Raw genomic sequence first — 9765 nt, forward strand, 5'->3', positions numbered from 1 at the left:
CCAACATGAACCAATGACTCAGCTTTCAAGGAAATTAGAAAATAGTTTATTATGAGCCATGTATGAGTGACCATAGCCCAGGAGCAACAATTCAAGTTTCCCTGAATGCTGTGTTCCATCATGGAAGAGTTGGCATGAATTTGCATGGTCCCAGAACAAAACAGTCATAAATGAACACATTTACCAATTACGCATGTGGCATCTCAGGTAGATCAGCTAAAGCAAAGCAGAGAAATCTCATCTATAGCTTTCAGATATTATCTCATATCTTTTTCAGATGTAAGGTTGGCAGAGGCTCAAGGTCTGCTAAGCCTATTGATATCTGCAAAGTTTAGACATTCTATTAGTTATGAGAGTGTAAGGTCACATACAAAGCTTAAAACTCCAAGAAAGTTTAGCTTTCAACCTGCAAGATTCTCTCTCTGCACAATCATGACAAAGATCAAGACATCTGAGGGATCTTTAACATAGATATGGCTTATCAGTGTGTGTGTGTGTGTGTGTATTTTGTTAGGGACCCAACCCACGGTCTCACAGATCCTTGGTAAGTGTTCTACAGTGGGTTCACACACCCAGTCCTAGATGCAACAACTTTGGAGAACTACAATTACAGCACTCACAAACCCTAAGCAAATAGCTTCTTCCTTAAAGTCCATAGGCCATGTGTAACACCCTGACCTTGCATTTTCATATGGGCAAGCAAGCATCTGCAAACGCTCCCATCATGTGACTGCTTGAATTCCCTTGTGCTGTGAGGCAATCCTAATAATCATTACCACCATTGGCACATAAAGTAAGGTTCTGATGTCTTCCCATTTGAGTGAGCATCATGATTGCCAGGTATAGGTGTAGATGCCTCGTTTCCAGGTATAGAAAATCCCCAGATTGAACACCTTTGGGTCAAAGGCAACTGACAGGAGAAACAAGGGCCTGAGTAGGGAGCCAGTACTATCCTAAATTCCTAAAGTTATTTGGGTTTTTGTTTCTTTAAATACATAAAAATACCTTAATATCATTTAGGAAAGCAGTGGAAATATTTTCCTCTGTATACAAGTACCATTCAACTACCACAGGATTTTAAATATAATAAACAGGTTTCAATCAACAAGTGTCACAGGAAAATATTAAAGAACTTCATTGGCTTTCTTTGCAATTCTAGAATCAAGCAATGTGTCATTCTATACACTAAGAATAAATGTTCTGAGGATCTGAGCAGAAGAGATTGGTCTTATCACCTAAAATGATGAAGAAAACAGAAACAAAACCAGAAAGTAGATTGATCACTTAAAAGTTCATTTACTTGCAGGACAGAATAACTGTCTGGCTAAGGTTAAGTTATTTTAGCTTACCCTATTAGTGTAAGGATTAGAATGCAAGGGGGCTTTCTCATAGTGCCAACTGAAACTGGCCTGTTTGGGAAGTTTGATTGTTATCTCACTAACTCTACTTTCTCAAGAAGCTTAAATAAACAGCTTAGTTTCAGCCTGGCAATGTGGAAGTTCAGTTGGAGGTTTTTAGACTGATCTATTGAGGCCCATTCTAGGAGCTTAGTCCAAAACAATGGGTGCCTATAAGTTTTATTTTACACAAGACCAACAAGAATCAAGAGATGGGGATCCATGTGCATTAGAAGCTAGTGATAAAGGAAGATATGGTCATAAAGTCAAGCATCCCTAAGTTAAAAAAAAATAAAAGCCATGTGTGGTGGCTTGTACCCGTAAACCTAGTTACTTAGGAGGCTGAAATGGGAGAACTGCTCCCCCCAGGTACAAAGCAAGACACGCTATCTGAAAAAGTAAATAAAGCAAAAAAGAGCTGAGATTGTGGCTCAAGTAGTAGAGTACCAGCATAGTAAACAGGAGGTCCTAAGTTCATAAACCCAGTATTGCAAAACTAAAAGATAAAAACCACTGAGCCTGCCATCTCTCATCTTCCTTCAATATTCTGATGTTGAAACTATAGGGCACTTTTGTGTCATAATAATGAGTATTTGCACCATTTATAACTTGCCGAACTCTTTCACTACGTGTTAATGTGGCACTTTAATTATGTTGTCAGGAAGAGAAAGAATGCTCCATTCAGCACCACACTCTGCCCCACAGCACACCTCCAACACCTGACAAGTGTTCCAGAAACCTCCACTTGTGCCCCTGAATTAGTGATGAGTTATGACTTTTTGCCTTGTTTTTGCGCAGCTGTTTGTGAAACAATCCTCCTGGGGAACCCTGAGTGAGCTCTTAGGCTGCAAATGTTGATGTCAGAACTTGATGAAAAAAGATAAAAAATTTGAAAAATTATAAGTTCTAAGAAGGGTAGAGTTCAGGAAAGCAGCCTTTTCAGGAATATTGCCTCCTTATGAAGGGAAGAGAAAGGGAAGGGGAAGAGAAGGGAAAGAAAATGGAAAAGGATGGTGGGGGTGGGGAAGGAAGGGAGAAGGGAAGGGAGGAGGAAGAGGATAAGAGAAGAAATGAGGAAAAGATGTGTGTTTGTGGAAACATTTAGCAAATTGGGTCCAGCAAAGGCTCTCAGCCTGAGAACTAGTTATGTGGGGCCAGTTCACAGGCCTGTGACTTTGAAGTGGGGGGAATAAACTAGGGAGCATTGGGCCCTTGGGCCATCTAAAACCCTCAAAAAGCATTTGGTACATGTAATGCTTCTTGTTAGCTCTCCACAGCCTATCTATGGCCCATAACAATGTTATAAATATCCAAACAGCTTGGCAGAAGAAAGGTTCTCCACCCCTGGAGAAATGGGATGCAGTTTTGAATTTATTTTCTGATCCTTTTGTCTTACCTTGCTAGGTAGAGCAGTGGGCCTATTTGAAGAAACGTAAATAAAGAATGCACATTTATGGAGAAAACATGCAGCAAGGAATGACTTGACTTCTCCAGCTGCCCTGGATAGGAATGCATTGTTACCCACTAAATGACAATGTAAAGGGCACATAATCAGTGAAGATCAAGAAGGGGATAGTATTTTAAAGGTGGCACAGAGAGAAAGCAAGTTCTTCCACAAGGGTCTGGTGACTAGGCTGGGGCTGACTTTCCCAGGACATATATACAAGGCCTCTAAAGAAAAATAACTACTAGCAAAGCCAGTTTAAGTGCAACAAAGGAAATTCTTCCTCCTTGTTTTATGATCACTGGTCACTTTAAACTCCCAATAACATTTGTTAGTTTAGTCACTAAACTTGATTCCAATTGACTAGCAAGTTAATTTTTAATCATTTTTTCTTAAAGGCAGGGCTACTGATTTTTTCAAAGTTGAGACTATTCAAAAGGATGAGCTGAAGATTTCAAATGCAATTTCAGGAATGGAGGGCCCAGCACAATAGCTGGTCTTTTCCATACAAGGACGGCCTTTTGTTGAAACCACAGAAATCTGTGCATTCAAGTTCAGACCTGCTTGCTCTTTGTAAAAGTTTCATCTTATAGGAGGCATGACAATCACTTTAAAAAGAACTTAGTGTGGTGGGGGGGGCAAAAATATAAAGCAGATTCTGTGGATATAGACATTAGATTGTCCTTTATTGGATTCTTCCTGCAGAAAGGTATGCAGGGCTTATTCCTGGCTCTTTTGATGACTCCAGCCTCACATGAGAAATTACTACAAGGTTTTGGATTAGACCTGGGACACATGAAAGGTAGGGGGTAGAAGAAGTTTACCTGAGCTTCTAGTGAACTCTATTTCCAACAGTGGGATGTGCTGAACATCTCTCACAATTAGGACATGGGGACTGCTAGGGGATTTTATATTACAGAGCTTTTACAGCAAGAGACTATGTCCAGACTCAAACTCAAAGCAGAGGCAGGCAAGGTTATAAGAGGCCCTCAATGAGCCGAGTTCATTCTTCTGTGTGCTGGTACTGGGGCTTGAACTGAGGGCCTCATGCTCTTGATTGGCTTTTTTGCTCAAGGCTGACAGTCCACTACTTAAGCCCCAGTTCCACTTCTGGCTTTTTGGTGGTTAATTCAAGATAAGAATCTCATTGGCCTTTTTGCCCCAGCTGGCTTCAAAGTTCAATCCTCAGATCTCAGCCTCCTGAGTAGCAAGGATTACAGATCTGAGCCACCAGCACCCAGTTCTAGTGCTCCATTTTAATCACTGAATAAAAGTTAATGCTGAAATTATCCTCCAGACCAGGTTCATGGTTCCTAGAGAGGTTTCAGCAATGTCTGTGTGAAAGTTCCCGTGGCAGTCCTGGTTTGAAGGTTGAAGCTGCTTCTCTTGGTTCTCTCCAAATTTGGGGTTTTCTAAGGTCACCAGTGTTGGGGTAGTCAGTGTTAGTCAGTTTTCCCATCTGTGGAAAAAAAAGACACCTGAGAGAAACTATTTAAAAGGGAAAATATTTATTTTGGCTTACAGTTTTAGAGGTTTCCAGTCTATGGTTGTTTGACTACTGCTTCCAGGCCTGTGGTAAACCAGAAGTGGAAGGGAAGAAAATCCACCCACCTCATGGCAGCCAGGAAGCAAAGAGTGAAAAAGATGGGGGGGGGAGTGGTAGAGAGACAGGCAGGGAGCCAGGGACAAGCAATGTTTCAGAATCATATGCTGGGCTGGGAATGTGGCTCAGTGGTAAAGTGCTTGCCTAGTATGTGTACCACATAAACAGAAAAAGTTGGAAATAGCTCTGTGGCTCAAGTGGTAGAGTGCTAGCCTTGAGCAAAAGAAGCTCAGGGAGAATGCCCAGGCCCTGAGTTCAAGCCCCAAAACTGGCACAAAAGAGAGAGAGAGAGAGAGAGAGACATATGTTTAGTGATCTAATTCCTCCAAACAAGCCCTACCTCCTGGCTTCCATCACCCCCCAGTAGTGCCATCATATTATGAGTCTATCAATAGATTAACTCATTGATGAAGTCAGAGCCTCTTAGGATTTAATCATTTTCTAAAATCCCCATCGGCTGAATACCAAGCCTTAGCTCATGAGACTTGGAAGACATTTCATTTTCAAACCGTAGTGGACAGAGAAGAAAGAAGCCAGTTCCAGAAACAAAGCATGGGTCAAAGAAGCCCATTGCACCTTACTTCCTGCAGAGAGGACAGACAGATGGAGGGACCACAACAAGCCATCCCACAGGAGATGGACCTTATCATACCTCCCCCCCCCCCCACACACACACATAAATTGAATCACACCTAGTGGAAATTGCTTATTTGCAAAGCTCTTTGCTTCTAGGGCATGTGGCTTGTGGTAGTAGATACGAATCCTGAGCATGGGCTGGGAAGGTGGCTCAGTGGTAGAACACTTGCCTTGCATGCCTGAGGCCCTGGGTTCGATTCCTCAGCACCACATAAGCAAGAAGAAAAAAGCTAGAAGTGGTGCTGTGGCTCAAGAAGTAGAGCGCTAGCCTTGAGCTGAAGAGCTGAGGGACAACATCCAGGCCCAGAGTTCAGGCCCCACGACCGGACTCCCCCCCCCCCAAAAAAAAGAATCCTGAGCATTAACATGAAACAGATCTGAATGTGTTTTAAATTTTGGTTCTGCTGCTGGGTGACCTTGGTAAGTTACTTACCATCTTGAAAAGGTTGCTCTCCTGAGCTCCACGATGGAGCTCAACACTACCTTCATAGCTGCATGGGTACTTTAAGTGAGGTAGTATGGATGGAAAAAAGTTCAAGTGCTCAAGAAATAGTAGCTGTGCTAAGAGCCTAATGTTGGAGGAAAGTTTGTCAATGTATAGTAAGTTAGAGTTAGATAAAATAAGAAGTTCTCATGTGCCGTGTGCTTAAAATGAAGGATTACTATAGATAAAGATAATCTACTGTGAATTTCAAAAAAGTAAGTGGATTTTGCATATTCTTATCATGAAGAAATGACAAATGTTTGAAGAGAGTCATATTTAATCATTTAAACGTTACAATTTACATATATATTGAAATATCACATGATATCTCATGTACAATTTTATATCTATGTGTTATCAGCTGAAATTAATTTCATTAATTGAAAAACTAAAGTATATTGAGGATATGCATAGGTTTTAAAAAGATTACTAAGGCTGAGCAAGTGGTGTTGTAATCCCAGTACTTAGGAAGTTGGAAGTTCAAGTCCAGCCTGGTGTACATAACAAGACCCTGTCTCAGAATGAAGACTGTTAGGGATATGACGTATCTTAAGTTCTGTCAGGGTTGTGGAACAATATGTTTGCAGTAAGATAAGTAGGATGAATTAAGACCAAGGCCCAGTGTTCAGTCTGCCTGGTAGATAAAAATAGGAACAGGGAATGGGGGTCTGCTCCTTGCAGGGTTCTTTTTTGCAGACATGACATTACTCAGGATGGGATGATCCTTCACTTGTTTTTCTTTTTAGTTGCAGAGCTGGGGCTGTGCTTTATGACTGAACCATACCCTCAGCCCTCACCTCCCACTCTGATACCCTGTTAGTCTAGAGGACAGCATGGAGTGCTGGATCTCATGCTTCAAAATATTCAAAACAATACAGAGGTCCGGACCAGAAACTTTTGCTACCAGGAAGTCTGACCACAGCAGCAAACTTAAGCTTTGTGTCTATCTATCTGACTGCACTGTAGAATTATTTAGCAGAGCTAATGGAGTAAAATGTCCTCTGGGAGGAGAGCCTCTTCTCTCTACTTGATATTAAGCATCAGACCCCAAGTTTTAGATGATGAAAAATCAGATAAACTCAATATGGGGAGTTAAAAGTTGGGGTAAAAGCAGCTACTTCTGACAATGCCTTAATAACACAATATTTTACAGATTAAACATCCTTAAATAAAAAAATCCAAAATCTAAACTGTACTAAAGTTTACACCTACTTTTCAGGGTATTGGGGTTGAGAACTCAGGGCCTTGTGGTTCCTAGGCAGACACTCTACTACTGGAGCAACACTCTCAAAAATTTTTTGATTCACTTGTTTTTGTTTGTTTATGTGCTGGCATGAGGGCTTTAACGTAGGGTTTTGCTCTCAGCCAATTTGCTTGCTTAGCTGACACTCTATCGGTTGAGCCATACCTCCAGACCAATTTTAAGCTGGTTATTTAGCAAATGGAGTCTGAATTTTCTGCCTAGACTGGCTTTAAACCACAATCATTCAGATCCCAGACTTTTGTGTAGCTAGGATTACAAGTATGAGCCATCCATACCCAACTTACTTTATTTTTTGAATAACAACTCCCATTTATTCCTTATCTGGGCTGATCCTTCATCCCATTATTCATAATTCCTGTGTAGCTGGGATAATAGGTGTGTAATAACACACTATGGTTTTATTGAGATGGTGTCTCCAAAATTTGTCACTTATTTTACCTTAGGCTTAATCTTCTCAATCTACTTCCCAAGTAGCAGGGATCACAGGTATGAACCACTGTACCCAGCTAATCCAAAAGATTTGAGTGCTAATATAATACCATTACATTTTGTTTTATGCACAAAACTATTAATATATTTTATAAAATGACCTTCGGGTTCATTTGTGTAAAGTGTATAAGAAATACAAATGGACTTCTGTCTAGACTTATCATCCTGGAAATTTTTTATTGCATTGTTGCAAGTATTCAGAACTTCAACCTGGGCACCAGAGACTCGCCCCTGTAATATTAGCTACTCAGGAAGCTGAAAATGGGGATGATCTAAGTTTGAGGTCAACCTGGGAGTGGTCACAGTTGTCTGTCATCCCAGCTAGGTCTGGAAGTCCGTAATAAGACTGACAGCATAACAGTGATATTCTCAAGTCAGTATGTTGGAAATGATCTGTACAACTTGGGGAGATAGTTGAGGGGGAAGGAAAGTAGGAGAACAATGATGGAAAGGGTAACAACTTTGACAAGAAATGTACTTATTACCTTACTTATGTAACATAACCCCTCTATGCATCACCTTGACAATAAAAAAAGAGAGAAAAAAAGATTAGCAGGTTATGGTTCAAGCATGTGCCTGGTCAGGAAACAAGATCCTGTCTCAAAATTGACCAATACAAAATAGGCTTGGAGGCATGGCTCTGCATTGAAGTGCCTGCCTGGCAAGCACAAGCCTTAAGTTCAAACCCCAGTACCACCAATAACAAAAACCAGAAAAAAAAACATTAAAATCACTTGTGGCCCTGAGCATCTTGGATAAGAGCTTCTAGTCTGAACCTGTTTACAATACCTTTTGCTTCACAGTGTCACCATTATTCTTCACTCAGAGCTGTGGAATAGGTTATGAGCCAGGTGTAGTGATCATTCCCATTTGTCACATGAGGAAAATAAGATTGGCAACAATGATGTGACTCATTTGAGATCATACAGTGAGAAGGTTGTAAAGTATGGGCAGAAACTCATGTCTGATTCCCGTGCCGCGCCCCCCTCACCACCCCCCCCTCCACATTTGCACTTGGAACTTTCATCCTTATGGGTTTTGGCTGTGACTCTTAGAAGCAGACTTTCATATGGAGTTTTATGTGCAAGGGTGCAAGCAACAGAGTTGGAGTGGTGTGTGTGTGTGTGTGTGTGTGTGTGTGTGTGTGCGCGCGCGCGCGCGCGCACGTGCGTGCATGCGTGCAGATTGAATTCAGTTCCTGGGGCTTGTCTTCAGTGCCTTGGTACGGTCCCCGAGCTTCCTTTTGCTTAAGGCTAGCACTCTACCATTTGAGTGAGAACTCTATTTGCAGCCTTTTGGTAGTTTCTTAGAGAAAAGAGTCTATTAGAGAGAAGAACTTTCCTACCTGGAATGGTTTCAAATCTCAGTCCTTAGATATCAGCCTCCTAAGTAGCCATGACTACAGGAGTGATCCACCAGCACCTGGCAGAGTTGGAGTATTTTGTCTTCCCATACTCACCCATTTCAGACTAAACTCCAAAGTGCTGTCCGCTCTCTTGGTAAAGCAGCTCTGGCAACCCAAGAGCACTGCTTTGAATAAAATGTCTCAAGTTGGGGACTGAAGGGAATAAAAACAAACAAACAAAACTTTGAAGCCAGACTCTTTTCTCCAGTCTCCAGACCTCCAAACGAAAACAATGAAAAGGTCTCTGAGGGAACCTGGGCAGAGATGGCTCCAATCCTTACTTTAGTCAGGGGTCCTTCAAAGCCCTAGCATCTTTATTACCTGTGTGGATTGCATTACTCAAACACTTGCTTTAAATTAAAGGTGAGGTTGAAGCAACTTAGAGTCAGCTTTATTTGCTGAGTTGTACTGAAAATTGGATGACTCATTCTGTTTTTTACTTTAGGAGTTCCAAATCCAAATCGCATCTATTATGTTTTCATAAATCAAAATTTGAGGTTGTGTCTAACAAAAACTGAAATGAGTGTCATTCTTTCTCCTGGTAACTTGACTTTTACCCTCCTAAGGGAAATCCTGCTACTCCATTTTCAGTCATCCTGGTTCAGATTAGGCCAAGGCCAATTTTGTACCATGTGATCCAGGCCTGACCAATCAGTGTGTCAGAGCCTAGGCACTATAGTATTAGTCCCAACATAACAACTGGTCTAGCCAGTGGCCATCATATCCAGCAAGACTGCACACTTGGATCTGGCTGGAGCATGTACAGAAGCATTCTCTCTGTAGGATTGCCAGCAGTGAGTAGACAAAATACCTCTTGAGTGTGAAAGTAACAGAGAAGAAAGCAAGCCCAGGATATGGATAAAGACCAGGATGAGAAACATAGGTCCCATGGTTTCCCTTATTTGCAATATCTAGTATATGTATGAGTCAAGCAGAAAAGGTCAGATAATGTGATGTTAGGAAAATGAACCCTTAGATATGTATTTAAATGTTTTTTCTTTCATGCATTTGTTTCTAACGCATTTATAAGATTATTTCTTTGT

The sequence above is a fragment of the Dipodomys ordii genome, unplaced genomic scaffold (genome assembly GCF_000151885.1).
Source record: "Dipodomys ordii isolate 6190 unplaced genomic scaffold, Dord_2.0 Scaffold32, whole genome shotgun sequence".
Taxonomy (NCBI): Eukaryota; Metazoa; Chordata; class Mammalia; order Rodentia; family Heteromyidae; genus Dipodomys; species Dipodomys ordii.